The sequence below is a fragment of the Thamnophis elegans genome, chromosome 13 (assembly GCF_009769535.1).
Source record: "Thamnophis elegans isolate rThaEle1 chromosome 13, rThaEle1.pri, whole genome shotgun sequence".
NCBI classification, from domain to species: domain Eukaryota; kingdom Metazoa; phylum Chordata; class Lepidosauria; order Squamata; family Colubridae; genus Thamnophis; species Thamnophis elegans.
Genome location: NC_045553.1, coordinates 27,768,399 through 27,783,985, shown reverse-complemented (window position 1 = coordinate 27,783,985; position 15,587 = coordinate 27,768,399). Strand labels below are relative to the sequence as shown.

At 41.8% G+C, this 15,587-nt stretch overlaps 1 protein-coding gene across 1 annotated transcript in view; it reads right to left on the bottom strand.

Moving 5' to 3' along the window:
* Nucleotides 1–15,587, bottom strand: part of SLC25A37 (solute carrier family 25 member 37) — a 51,604-nt gene that overhangs the window by 35,241 nt on the left and 776 nt on the right. The window lies entirely within an intron of this gene.

The window sequence follows — 15,587 nt, the reverse complement described above, 5'->3', positions numbered from 1 at the left end:
GTCCTGGGGTCATATGAGCCGCTGTTGACAAGCAAAGTCCATGATTCATTTAACAACCATGTTACTCACTTAACAGCTGCTGTTATTCACTTAACAACTGTAGCTGGAAAGGTTGTAAAATGCGGCAAAACTCACTCAACAAATGTCTCCCTTAACAATATACTATTTGGGGCTCGATTGTGGTGCTAAATCAAAGATTATCTGTACACTGCAAAACAAAACCATTTCCTATCATTATAAGAAAATTCTCCACAAAATACCAAATGTGACCATCATCCCTAAAGGTTGATATTACCTGGCACATATTTTATTACTGTGGTGTAATATAGGACAGAATTCTCCCCTTCATGCAGAAAGAGAGCTGGCTTAACAAGTTTACAGCAGAATAAAGATATGCTGCAGGCGTTTCCTGATTCACAGTATGGACTATCACTACTTTAATCTTAGCAAACACCTAAAAACATTTATGATATCGAATTTAGCTTTTCCAACCGTCTTTTGCAAGGAGATTCCAAACACTAGAAATCAGTATTTATATCACCAGTTCTTTTTCCGTAAGGGTCAACGAAAGCAACCTGTTTTGGCCAAAATAAAAATGCTAATAATTTATGCAAAGTGTAAACGTTTGAAACGTTCTACTTTTTGAGGAAAAAACAAAGCATTTTAAAGCTGGGACTTTACTTTAAATGCATTGCACAGACTAGTCCTGTGATGACGAACCTAGAGGTGGCACGCAGAGCCCTCTCTGTAGGCACGTGCACCATTGCCAGCTGGTCTTCATGGGCACTGGAGCACTGGAAAATGGCCCGAAAAATGGCAAAAAAACCAGGCTGTTTTCAGGCTGGTTTTTTGGGCTGGTTTCAGGTCATTTTTTGGGTCAAAAATGGCCCGAAAAACTGTCTGAAATCAAACCAAAAAACATGCGCACACCAGCCAGTTGGGCTTGGGCTTCCGGCATTCTAGAGCGCAAGCATGCATGTGCACGCACACGCATTCCACTTTGGGCCCTCGGTACCGAAAAGATTCGCCGTCACTGGGCAAGTCAAACGTCAGTTGCCATAAGCTCTGATCTAATGGCTTAAGGAGCACAGCGTTTTAAGTGGCCCTTGAATCACGCTGCTGTATTAAAACACCCAGACATTTTAGCAAGTCACGATGAAGCAAACTTTACTGGAAAAACAAGCAAGGCGTGAAACCAAAGAACGCTTCCCTGCTTTTGTGATATAACAGACAACCGCATGCTTCCTGCAGCTGAGACAGCAGTGGTAAATTTCACCCTGGGTGCGTATTAGCGCTCTCTATTAAATAGCCAGGGAATACATCAAACACCGCTTTAAACATAACCTAGAAAACAACACCAAACCTCCCCAGGTTGCATTCCAGGCGTCCTTTCAACCAGGTTTTCAGGCACCTTTGGAAGGTTAGCACATCTCAAACAAGTCAAAGATACACAGCATGCTGACCTTATTTGCGCAGACAATCTGGGCTATTTCCAATGCCAAATAAGTTAATTATTTATAGTTAGTCCTCGACTTACAACAATTTGCTTAATGGCCCTGGAAAAAAGCGACTTTTTCACACTTATGACGGTCACGGCACCCCCATGGTCAGATTATTTATATTCGTATGTTTGACAACTGACTCATGTTTATGACGGTTGCAGTGACCCAGAGTCATGCGATTTGCTTTTGCAACCTTCTGACAAGGGGGAAGGCAAATTCACTTAACAACCGTCCCACTAACTTAACAACTGCAGTGATTCAACTTAACAAATGTGGCAAGAAAAGTCACAAAATGAGAAAAAACTGACTTAACAAACTTCTCAAGCAACATAAATTTGGGCTCAATTGTGGGCATAGATTGAGGACTGTATTAGAATCCCTGGTCCACTTGGAGTCGAGTAAATAAATCACAAGGGATTTTAATAAAGTAAAACCTCAGAGTCAAGCTCAACTACTCGTCCAGGAACTTCAGTTATAAAACAAAAGAGGTTTATAATTCCTTGTGGCTCCCCACCCCTCAAAAAAAACCTTTCTAGTCTGATTTTTGGTATTGACATCATTCTGATATTTCCTATATCTATATATTTCCTATAGCTAGGTTCGACTCTACTTTGCTTTCCCGGAGTTGCTACAATGGACAGGTATTTGGGGTGATGTACAATTAATTCCATGGAATTCTGAAAATAAGATTGTTTGTTGTTCTTAAAAATAATGCCTCCAAAGTCATTTTGAATTTTTATAAAGAAAAAAAAACCTGTGGTTTCTTTGTGGAAAGAGTGGCCATTTCAAATTCTGTAAATAAAAATGTATTGAGCACATTCTTAGAAACAAGTGGCACTTCCAATCTATTGTTCTCAAAGTACTATTAGTCTGTACCCAGTCTGTACTATAGTGCTGGAGAAGACTCCCGCGAGTCCATTGGACTGCAAGGTGATCAAACCGGTCAGTCCTAGAGGAGATCAACCCTGACTGCTCTTTAGAAGGCCAGATCCTGAAGAGGAAACTCAAAGACTTTGGCCACCTAATGAAAAGGAAGGACTCCATGGAGAAGTGCCTCATGCTGGGAACGAGGGAGGGCAAAAGAAGAAGGGGGCGACAGAGAATGTGGTGGCTGAATGGAGTCACTGAAGCAGTAGGCATGAGCTTAACTGGACTCCAGAGGATAGTAGAGGACAGGAAGACCTGGAGAAACATTGTCCATGGGGTCGTGATGGGTCGGACACGACTTCATAATGAACAACAACAACCCAGTCTGAATAAGACCATTGTGGTTCAGTAAAAATCATTGAGCCGTAGCATAGTGCTTGGTCATCTTCCTTCAGATGTAAAAAACAGGCTGAAATACAAATCATTTTTATAAGACATTGCAGTGGTTATACGGTTTTATAATTGGCCTCCACAGAGATTCCCTCTACAGCTACAGATGTCAAATAAATAAAATGAATATAAACAGCCATTTCTCATATGTAAAGCTATCATGTGAAGAACACATGAAGGCAAGTAAATAAGATAGTCACAAGATTCCCTGGGATTAATGGCTTGAAGATCACAGTATGATCCTATGGCTGGATCCAGGCTTTGGGTATTTGTTTTAGAATAGTAAGTCATAAAATGTGGATCACATGACACGTTAATGCAAGAACTGACCAGGTTGAGCCCAAAAGCGGAGTCAAGTGTATCATCAGTTAGCAATCTCTGTGCCCATAGGTGGTATTCTACCAGTTCAGACCGGTACGCCCAAACCAGTAGTGGAAATTGTGAGTGGCCCCCACAATGGTGGGTTTCAAAATTTTTTGGAACCTCTTCTGTAGGTGTGGCCTGCTTTCCGGGTCCACTGGTGGAACCTCTTCTAACCTGTTCAGTAGATTTGACGAATCGGTTCTACCGAATAGGTGCAAACTGGTAGGAACCCACCTCTGGGCCCCAGCCACTCATCCCAGTTCGATGGCACCCCATTTAGGCCCTTTTTACCAAAAGGTGCATGTGCGAAAAGCTTAACAGAGTTGGCACGCATGCATTCACATTTGCGAACTGGTAGGGAAAGTAAGTAAATACCACCCCTTTCTGTGACCCCATTAGAGTCTTAAGCCCCCACCCACCCACCAAAGTCTATTGACTCTTATTTGGCATCAATTCGCCTTGAACGTTAGTAGTTCAGATTCTTTTGTATAGATAGCATGAAATAAACTTGTAGTACGTTTTGAACTTTTGAAATCACAATAAAAATTGTTCTGCCCTTGCGCAGAAGCAAAAAAACAAGACACCCCCCCCCGCCCCAAGAACCAGTTCAGGGGTGTGGCAGGCCAATCAGCTTTGTGGGTTAACCATCAAGATAAAATGGGAATTTGATATATATCTCCAAAGTCCTTCGAAGGAACAATCTTGTTTTAAGAACAACCGAGACGTGATTGTCATTAGCGCTGAGCAAATTCCATTAACACTCCCTTCACCAAGTATCCTCCAGATAAATTCTATTTCAACTCCCAATACTTCATCATGCTGGTTGGGATTAATGGGAGTCGATGCCCAACTCCTCCAGAATGAACTAATTTGGAGAAAGCTAATATGGTGTAATATTATGTTTTACAAAGTGGGCAAATCAACTGTCAAAGCAAAAAGCGCAACCATCTGAATTCTAACTAGAAAGTAAGTTCAAGAAGAAGGGTGCTGTGTACAAAAATTAGAGAAAGGCTGAAGTCAAGATTCAGTCTTTCAAGATTTTATTTCCCAAAGGAAATAAAAGCTCCTCTTTTATTTCCTCTGGGAGGGGCCATTGACCATCCACCTGTGGCCTTACTCCCAAATTCTCCCCTGTTCTTTAGCTGCTTCCTTTGTCTGCCCACTCTGTGCATGCACACATTGGAAACAGTCTCCAGCTGTTCGTCTGCCTCACTGATGTCTGACTCTGAAGGCAGCTGATAACTGTCAGACGGCTCTGGTCTCCTCTCTGCCTCCGACACAGAGCCTTCATCAAACCTTCCCCAGACTCCAGACTGGTCCATGTTCCTCCCCAACCTCCTTACTGTCCGGATATGTTGCCACCTCCTCTGGCGGGTCACAACATTAATAAAACAAATGACACAGCTTCTAATGAGTGTACGGGAGGACTGAGAAAAGTTGATTCAACATATAAGCATAAAGGCCTATTCCTAGGTAAAATCAATGTGAAATAATGAGTCCACCCCTTCCCACTTTCAATTGTCATCTTCTTGTGTTGATGTCTGGATTTGTACACATCTTGCAGATATGGGAAGTTTGTTTTTACTTGCAGATTTCACCCTGCCACAATAACCAACCTAAGGCACAATGAACAAAATTTCCTGAACTATTTCCCAGTATGCTGGCAGTGGGCAAGCAAAGCTAACTAAAAACAAAACAAAAAGAGAAATGTTTCCCCTTCTGCATTTGAGCATCCAAGAAGGGACAGGAAAGGAGAATGGGAAAGAGAAAAGAAAAATATGGGAAGAGAGCAAGGAAGGAAAGGAAAGGAAAGAGGGGAAGGAAGAAGAAAGGAGGAAGAGGGAAGGAAAAAGAAGAAAAGAAAGGAAGATTATAATGAGAGTGAGAAAGGCCCTTAGGGAAGTGGTCACCATAGGTGCCTCCAACACAAGTGATGTCAAGCTGGCCATGCCCATCATGGCCACGCCCACTCCCAGCCACACACACCTGGCCCTCCGAGGTCAAACGCAACCCTGATGCAGCCCTCAATGAAATAGAGTTTGACACCCATGTTGTAAAGAGTATGGAGACCACCTTGAAGCAGAAGTGCTGGAACTTTAAGTAAATGTTAATCTCACCCTTGAAAGGAAGAGCAGGTGACAAAGAAACTCAAGATAATCCTGAACTTTTTTTGTGATTTTCTTTCTACTCCACCTTCATTCTGTGGCTTGTAAGAGGATTCAAAGGGAAATCCTGCCAAGGTTTCAAGATTGTAGCAATAGCAATAGCAGTTAGACTTAATATACTGCTTCATAGGGCTTTCAGCCCTCTCTAAGTGGTTTACAGAGTCAGCATATCACCCCCATAGTCTGGGTCCTCATTTCACCCACCTCGGAAGGATGGAAGGCTGAGTCAACCTTGAGCCGGTAAGATTAGAACCGCTGAACTGCAGAAAACAGTCAGCTGAAGTGGCCTGCAGTACTGCACCCTAACCACTGCGCCACCTCGGCTCTTGTCTTGTTATATGGGCATGGAGATTCTCAATCATCAAGGTCAGAGTTGTCCCGAGTAAATGGTAATCTAAGATTAGGTAATGTAATTGTATTATTAACATTAATAGTGTGTTAAAATATATTATACTCCCACGATGGATTGCATATTGATAATAATTGGTGTTATTAGTAATCCCACACATTTGGAACATTGAAGCTATGATGGAATAATGAGTGATTTTCATAATATTGAAATACCTAGGAAGGGATAACAAATATAAGGCGCAAAGAAACATTAATGTTTAAATGAATAAATGGGGAAATGTAAAAGAAATATGAAATGAGATAAATATTGTCGAAGTTGGAAGATAAGAATTTCACATACTATTTGTACTATTATTGTTAATGTTGTTCAAAAAAGATTTGATCCAGTCAATGCAGTGTCCACAAATTCTTTATGGTTATTACTGGAAAATAAAAATAAAAACTATATGCCAAAAAAAAGGTCATAGTTGTCCCGAAGGTAATTTTCCTTTCAAAAAACAACTGGACTTTTTCTTTGAAAACATTTTGTTTCTCATCCAAGAACCTCATCTAAGAGAACTGAAGAAGCTTCTTGGATGTGAAGTGAAATGCTTTCAATGAAAAAAAAAACCCAAAAAATTCACTTGTTTTTTTGGAAAAAGCACCTTTGGGACATTGTCATACTACAACCTGTATTAATAGATTTCCAGTAGTCGTAGCATTGTCTGTTTCCTGTCCTGCCCTAACTCAAAGGGTTGATCCCTCTACAATCCATGCTGATAATATGGTTCTAAATCAAATATAAAACTCAGGAATAAATTAGTAAGCTAATGTGCACTGCCCAACCAATTTGACTTGTCTCATCTTGCAAACATGCCCTGCTACATTTTAATTATCTGGAAATATTTCAACCCAGCTATTATTCTCCAGAACATCTCTAGATCATTGTAGGGCCCAAGCACATGATGAGCTAAGAATAGCCACCGAAAAGTATTTAGTCAGATATACCAACTCTGAAATTTGGGGGTTCAGCTACAGAGAGACAAATATATTTTTCAAGCTGCCCAGACTCATTTAGGTGTGAGCCACAGATATATTTGCACATACAATAACATGTAAATGTGTATTTATAGCATGTGATCTGGTCTTATTTCTTATTCAAAGGAATCCATTCAACTGACAGTAGTCTCATGCATGTTTTATTTGCATTCATCACATATAATCCTCATCACACTTAGCAAGAAAATTTTGACTCCCTATTTATGTGAAAACATTTTAGACTGTAGAAACCCATTCAGTTTACCACACACTTCTTCTAAACCAAGGAACAGTACATATTTTTTCATATTTGACTTTCATACCTTCCTCAAGGACCTATGAAGAGCAAAAATTAAATGGCATTCCCTGTGATCAAGCCAGAACTTTACTGCCTTCCTAAATTTTTTGCCATTGTCATCTTTCATAAGTCTTTGGATCATCATAACCCACATATGTCAAACTGGATTTCATTGAGGGTCACATCAGGGATGTGTTTGACCTTTAGGGGAGAGGTTGGCATGGCCAGCTCGGCGTCACTTGTGTTGGGGGCACCTGTGGTGGCAAAGTGCTAAGGCAGGACTTCCCACAGACCCTCCCTCTCATTATAATCTTCCTTCATTCCTTCCTTCCTTTTCATTCTTTCTTCCTCCTTCCCCTTCCCTTCTTTTTCTTTGCCTTTCCTCTTTCCCTTTCTCCTTTCCTGTCCCTTCTTGCAATCTCAAATGCAAAAGAGGAAACATTTCTCCTTTTGTTTTGTTTTTTGTTTGTTTTGCTGGCTCTCTGACAGCAAAAATGGAGCCGGAGAGGGGCCGCACACAGCCCCCACCCGGGCCCCGTTTTCAGCCATGATGGCCTGCAGACCTGGCCCACAAGTCTTGAGTTTGACACCCCTGTCCTAACCTATCCTATTCCCACTTAGTAAATTATTATTTATTTAGTATATGATGAGAATATGACAGAAACCAACATATACACACAGTCCATATCATTATAAATAAAACCTCTTTGGGGGTATTGCAGTCGCCTTATGACTGTTTGTCTAATTGAGATATCCAGGTGATTGACGCTGCTTCATGAAGACCTTCTAGGGGACAAGAGAACGTATGTTGTGGGCAATCATTCACAATGCGTTTAACAATTTGCATATCGGCACCACAACCACAACAAGAGGAATCACTCCATCTCCACGGATACAGGGCAGAGGCACGCCTTCCAATATCACACCTACCATATTTTTCGGATTATAAGATGCACCTTTTTCCCTTAAAAATAAGGCTGAAAATCTGGGTGCATCTTATACACTGAATACAGCATTTTTGGCCTCGTGAAACCCCGCCCCTTCACAAAAATAGCTGTGTATAACTTTTAGGAGCCTTGCAGAGTGTTCCTGGGGGCTGGGGAGGGCAAAAATGAGTGAAAAGCGGGCCATTTTTTGCTAATTTCTGCCCTCCCTCCAGCCCGCAGGAGCACTCTACAAGCTTCCTAAAGGCTATGCATGCCCTTTTTTTGACAAAAAAGGGCCCCATTTTTGCAAAAAACAGGCCATTTTTGAGAGGTCTGCAGAGTGCAAAAACTTTTTTTAAAAAAATTTGTCTCTTCAAAATCTTGGTGCATCTTATATTCTGAGCCAAGGTGGCGCAGTGGTTAAATGCAGCACTGCAGGCTACTGCTAGATCAGCAGGTCAGCGGTTCAAATCTCACTGGCTCAGGGTTGACTCAGCCTTCCATCCTTCCGAGGTGGGTAAAATGAGGACCCAGATTGTTGGGGGCAATATGCTGACTCTCTGTAAACCGCTTAGAGAGGCCTGAAAGGCCTATGAAGCGGTATATAAGTCTACTGCTATTGGTGCGTCTTATACCCTGAAAAATATGGTAATTCTGTTCAATTTCGACCAAAGCGAGGCAGGTCAAAACCAGGTGGCTTGGTAGAGGGATCACTAATGGTCAGACCACAAGACAGTACCATGGACCATCTGGGAGAGAGGAATGGTCCACGGCACCTCTCTCCAGGAATTCTCAGGGTTAAGCTAGGTAGGTGTTAAGTGAATAGCTGTTTTCCAAGCTGGTCTATGGGATTTCAGTCTTGGGGTGGGCTGTGCATTGTCCTGGTGAAAAGGGAATGACATGGTGTTCATCAATCTTGACCATAGGCGAATGAGAGCTTGTTGATTAGTAAATTAATCCCCCTGTAATTTTTGCATCTTCTTGTGTTACTTTCCCATTCTATAAGACAGCAATCAGGGCAGGCACAGATGCACCTTTATGTTATACAAGTCGCACAACCACTCCACAAACAAGCTCCATTCATCTATGAACATTTTAAGGCAGACTTTTGTCAGCATGCCTGGGAGCCAGTGATGGTATCAACCCTGTTGATTGGTTGAATGTCTATGGAGATTCTCCTTCATCCAGGTCATGGTTGTCCCAAAGGTGCTTTTTCAAGAGGCAACTGGATTTTCTGGTTTTTCTTTGAAGACATTTTGCTTCTCTTTTAAGAAGAGCTGAAGAAGCTTCTTGGTTGAATAGTGATACATCTTCCAAGAAAAACCAGAAAGTCCAGTTGCCACTTGAAAAAGCATTTTTGGAACAACCATAACCTGGATGACTGAGAATCTCCGTAGGCATTTAGCTATGCACTTTGGACAGAACTGAAGAAGCCTCTTGGATGAGAAGTGAAATGTCTTCAAAGAAAAACTAAGGAAGCCCAGTTGACTCTTGAAAAACCACCTTTGGGACTGTTGATTGGTTGCGTTCTTAGCAAGGTATTGTTCTCTCCAGCAAATTAGTTTTATTTTGTTTTCATTTCTAATTGTTGTTTTAATTATGTAAGTCATCTACACCCAAGTGAGATGGGCGGCGATATAAATTGAATAACTAATGTATAAATACAAGGACAACAAACAGTGTCCAAAGGAAAGAGAAGAAAAAATATAAATCAGAATCTAAAAGAAGTATATCAACTGCAGTTGGACGGTGAATCAAATGAAAACGACATGCTAACTTTTTAAAAGGAGGAGAGTACTGTTGCTTTGTTTTAATTTTATTGCTGTCAAATCTCAAAAAACCAACAAAACATTCTAAAGGAATCTCATCTGTGGATTGGCTTTGTATCACCCACCAAACCATTAGGGCACTGAAGGCATATAACATATAAGGAACAGTTGCTGGAATTAGGTATGTCTCGTTTAATGAAAAGAAGAACTATGGGAGACATAATAGCATTGTTCCGACATCACAAGGGTTGTCACAAAGAAGAGGGGATCAAACTGTTCTCCAAATAACCTAAAGGCAGGGCAAGAAGCCATGGATGGAAACAAATCAAGGAGAGAAGCAACTTAGAACTAAGGAAAAAATTCCTGATAGTGAGAACAATTAATCAATGGAACAACTTGCCTCCAGAAGTTGTCAATGCTCCAACACTGGAAATTTTTAAGAAGATGTTGGATAACCAATTGTCTGAAGTGGTGTAGGGTTTCCTATCTGAGCAAGGGATTGGACTAGAAGACCTCCAAGGTCTCTTCCAACTGTTATTTATTCTATTCTATTCTATTCATTCTGTCCTATCCTACTATACCCTACTCTACCTTACCCTATTCTTTTCTACTTTAATAGCCACCAGTTGCAAGACCAATACAACGAACTTTATTCCAACACACTCTGTATCCTTAAAATGATATTATAGAAAATAAAATCACATCAAACGGGTTTTTTTTGTAAAATAGTGTCGCCAATCTTGAAAATATATATATTTGTGTTCCAAATCAGCAGATGCCTCATTTCAGATTATTAGTTTGCATTTATTATTTAGAATTTTGTGTGTGAGTTGATTCTAGGTAACCCCAAATAAAAGCCTGAGTTGTTTATAGAAACCTGACCTTAGCTTTGTTATAATTTGTTGCAATTTTAAATATTGTTTTGCATTAACAGCTAAATAGTTGCTTTTATAATATTATTTATTATAAAACGAAACAGAATAAATTTGCAAATGGTTCACACCCATCAACAATTACCGTGTTAGTCCCTGTATTTAAGTTAATGTTACACAAATATATTTTGCCCCAATTCCACTAACTATTTTTTCCTACCTACCAAACTTCCACTCAAACCGCCCTCAAATGCTTTCAAATACCTGTGTAAGTATGTGGCTGGAATTTGTAATGTAAGTAGAGACAAAGAGAATTTCCCCAACCTCAAGTAGCTTTTCTCTTTTACCAATCTCTAATCTTTTAAGCCTGCCTAATCACCATTTTGGAAAAATTAAAGGGTATAGTTAAAATGGTTTGTGCTGCATTACGATCCCCTTTGGCAATGCTTCTTTAAGGATTTTCCAAAAAAAACCATTTAAATTTGCTAAGGGGGGGGGGGGGGAGAGAAAATACTCTAGTATCAGAATTTGGGTATTGCCCAATTTTGTACATGTTGTTTTACAATATTTTGAACGCTCTCTTTAAAACATATCCCATCACTGGCTAAAATTAGTTGGCACAATGATTTATGGTGAGATCAAAAAGAATAGCCATCCCATGCTCTTTACACACATCATTCTATCTTTCTCCTTTTGCACAAGTCACCAAAATTAAAATTTCCATTCTCCTTTCTAGATTTAGTACTTTACCATATCATCTGACCCTGAAGTGGAGTTAATCCTATCACAGAATAAGCCTATCTTGTACCAATAAACTAGATCAAGGGGTGTCCAACCTGGGCAACTTTAAGATTTTTGGACTTCCAACTTCAAGCATGGTTAGTTGGGAGTTGAAATCCACAAGTCTTAAAATTGCCCAGGTTGGACACTCCTGATCTGTAGCTAGCTGGTTTCAAACCAGTCATCATTAAAATTAGGCAGGCCTAGGAGAGAATGAACAAATGGAGGCAACATTTAAAAATCTCAGCAAAGTCAGTTAAATTAATTCCCCGGTTAGGCCGACATTAAATCTCATGCGCTATCATCATTCGGCTGCTTTTTAGACCTGCTTGTGACAAGTATTATGAAACCTTTCCACCAAAAGCAGCAACCTGCTTTGTACAATGGCAATCACAGGTTGTTGAATAATACTTTATGTAATCGTATGTGACCTTGGGAGGCAAGAGGAAGAGACCCAGACTAGACAACGGTCAGATAAGAAAGAAGTAGCTGAGTCCAAAGAAGGAATGAGGATGTAGCAAAATATCCCAGCAAAGACCCTCTGCAGTTTGGACTGTAAAGACAAGGGGGGGGGGGAACAGATGGGCTTTCAGGCTTGCAAAATTCTGTTACTATAACCTTACTATAACACAAATACTTCTGGGTGTGCTTCGTGTCTGGACACCTTGCAATAAGCCATAACTATCTGGGTTCACACAACACACCTAATCCCAAACCCAAAAAGTGTGACTTAGATCATTGGGGGATGAGACCTCAGCCGGGGTGGGATTCAGCCGGTTTGGACGAATCGGTAGCTCCAATAATCAGCTGGGGAGCAAACCGGTTCGCTCCGACGATCAGGTGGGCCCGCCCCTACGCTTTACTTACCTATATCCTCTCAGCTGATTCGCCCCTCAGTTGTGTTACCCCCCCCAGAAGTAACATGGAAGCTAAGTTTTGTTAAAACTGTGTATGCGCGAAGCACGCGATCACTGAACCGGTTGTTAAACTGGCAGGATCCCACCACTGGACCCCAGACACTCCATGGCAAGGAAAAACAGGCCCTCGACGCACATGTTCAATCGTCCAGCTTATGCACAAATGCCATATTTGTATTCACGCTGTCACCCCCAAAGTTTGTGGTTGCATTCCAGCACTCTCCCATTTCCTGCTCAGTTGGTGCTCAACTGAAAAGACTGACATGGTGTCAGCAATTTTAACAACAAAGCAGAGCCCTGGTGGGTTCCCCTCCCCTCGGCCAATTATGTCCCCCTCACCACAAAGGTGTTTCACGGGCTTAATCCACAGGTTGGCTACCCAGCTGAACAAGCTTCACTATTAACTTGATACTTGTAAGAGAGAAACAGGCTGTTCCTGTTAACAAGAGACATTGCAATAAGGCTACAAAAGGACTCTGACCTCAGGAGCAAGACTACACATTTAATATGCCACCTTCTTTTCTTAACTGAGAAGGGGGGGGGGAGCACAGAATTACTAGAAGAAGACATTTCCACCCCCCTTCTAAATTATGAGCAAACTCCAAAGAGATTCCCTGGAGTCATGTCGTTAAGAGGAAGCCCCCAAAATTCAAAATACTTCTAAAGTGTCCTCAATGTTTGCAGCTGAGACAACCTTCCCAAATTTGGATCAACGGCTGGAAGGATCCAGGTAAAGAGTTACGAATGCAGAATTCAACCAGCCAAGCGACGGAACCTGTTTTTAGATGAAAAACGCAAGTGCTCCGGGCACATATCATGTGGCACAGTGGCTCATGTGCAGGTAATTTACCTTGCTGAGAACTCAACTCGGTAACAACCTGCTCTAGCAGCTACCCCAGAATTAGGTGGTGTGCCGGGAGGAATTCCTGAAGCCAGCGTTGGAATTCATAGCACCGGATTCACCACGCACCGCACCGCACAGCCGAGGGAGGAGAAAAGAACAACAACATGACTCCTATCCCTGTCCTGAGCTCCAGGTGAAATCCACCTGCAAACCTCAAGGCCTTTCCTGATGCAACTGAGCAGCACATTGCCACATTTTTCTTAATGAAAGCTGTAGTACCAGACCCACGCCCATGGTGTTATCAGGCCCCACGCAGTTGCCCATCCACGCAAAGGCAATTCCGCGGTAGAAGCTAAGCTGTTTTCTCATACTGCATTTTGCTGGAGGAGTTATGATATGTAAACACACCTAACTGCCACTATTGCAAAAATTCAGCTAGATGAAGAAAGCATTGATTTTGATTTTGATTTTTGGACTATAAAAAAGATGTTCAGACTCTAGAAAGAGTGCGGAGAAGAGCAACCAGGATGATTAGGGGACTGGAAACTAAAACATATGTAGAACAGTTGCAGGAACTGGCCTAGCTAGTCTAGTGAAGAGAAGGATAGCAGTCTTCCAATATTTGAGGGGCTGCCAGAGAGAAGAGGGGGTCAAGCTTTTTTCAAAACACCTGAAGGCCAGACAAGGAATAATGGGTGGAAACTGAGCAAGGAGAGATTCAACCTAGAAATAAGAATGAATTTTCTGACAATGAGAACGATCAACCAATGGAACAGTTTGCCCTTAGAACTTGTGGGAGCTTCATCACTTGATACTTTCAAGAAGTGATTGGACTGCTATCTGTCAGAAATTTGTAGAGCCAAGGTGGCGCAGTGGTTAAATGCAGCACTGCAGGCTACTGCTAGATCAGCAGGTCAGCGGTTCAAATCTCACCGGCTCAGGGTTGACTCAGCCTTCCATCCTTCCGAGGTGGGTAAAATGAGGACCCAGATTGTTGGGGGCAATATGCTGACTCTCTGTAAACCGCTTAGAGAGGCCTGAAAGGCCTATGAAGCGGTATATAAGTCTACTGCTATTGTCAGAAATGGTGTAGGGTCTCCTGCTTGAGCAGGGGGTTGACTAGATGATCTAGAAGGTCCCTTCCAACTCTGTTAATCTGTTAAAATTCCTTTCCTTTGATGCTAAGGGAACTCAGCCTAAGTTAAGCAATTCAAAAATCTACCCCAATTTTGCTCAACCAGGAATTGCCTGGTGGCAAACCAGTAGCAGTGAAGTTATTGACTTGATAGTTTGTCTTTTCACTTGTTTGGGCTGTGAGTCCTTAAAAATCATCTGACTATATCAGATCATTTTTCCCAACCTGATGCCCGGCAGATGGGTTGGGGCAAGAGCTTACAGAATCTACCACATCACAATTTGAAGTTTCATTCTCAGACCATCTGTATTTTATTCAAAAAAAAAAAAAAGAAAAGAAAAAAGAAAATGCATTTATGGGACGCAGAGCCGTAAACGCTTCCTTGGGAATAAGCACCGATCAATCATCCTGCTCAAGACTATGCTGACAAGGCCTAAAACACACACTGTTAAGTGTACGGGTCCAAAAATAGGATAAGGAAGCTTACACAACTATACAACCTTCAGCAATATTTTGAAGGAACCGTTGATGCCAGATGGGCAAACTGTGTGTTTGTGTCTGTGTGTGAGAGAGAGGCGGGGGGGGGAGAGATCAGCGATCAGCCTTCTGATCAGCAAGGTAGGAAAGACGATTAAGCAATCTGTGAGACCACTTCCAATTAAAAAAAGGTGGTCGGTCAGGAAACTATTACAGTTATTCCAGATCTGGGGTCCAGTTCAACACGTAGATGCTACTCAGGGACGTCTACACGGAGTATTTCTAGGCATTGTACCAGCTCTTTACAAATTTACTACAGTTGCAGATCAAAGCAAGAGTCTTTGCTGGCCTTCTAATGAGGTTAATTCTTAATGCCAGGGATTAATAATGACCAATTAATTAGGCTGAAGCTGATGCTCTTCTCCAGGCGCTTGTCAAAGATCTGCTGTATGGCCAACCAGCATCTCTCTCTTAAGTGTGTTTCCAACTGAAGGGCTCCTTGGGATTAAGTTGAGCCCAATCTCCCTCCCTCTGGCCAAGAAAAGGCCAGCATCACATCACACACCAACCCTGCATGAAGCCACCGAAGGGCTCCAGAGTACCTGCCACATCTGGAAACATCCCATCTCCCAACCCCATAATTAGCAACACATGTGATTATTATATACCATTGCAAGGCCCCAGGGCCAATGTGTTATACCTTTCCCAAGAGACAGCTGTGAGAGGACACTCAAGGCAGAAGTAGATCAATGCAAGAAAAGTGGCCCGACAGATCTGTTTTTTGGGGGAAGGGAAGAAGCAGGGGAAACCAGAATCAGGTTGTCCCGAACGCAGCTGCCAGGCTGATTTCGCAA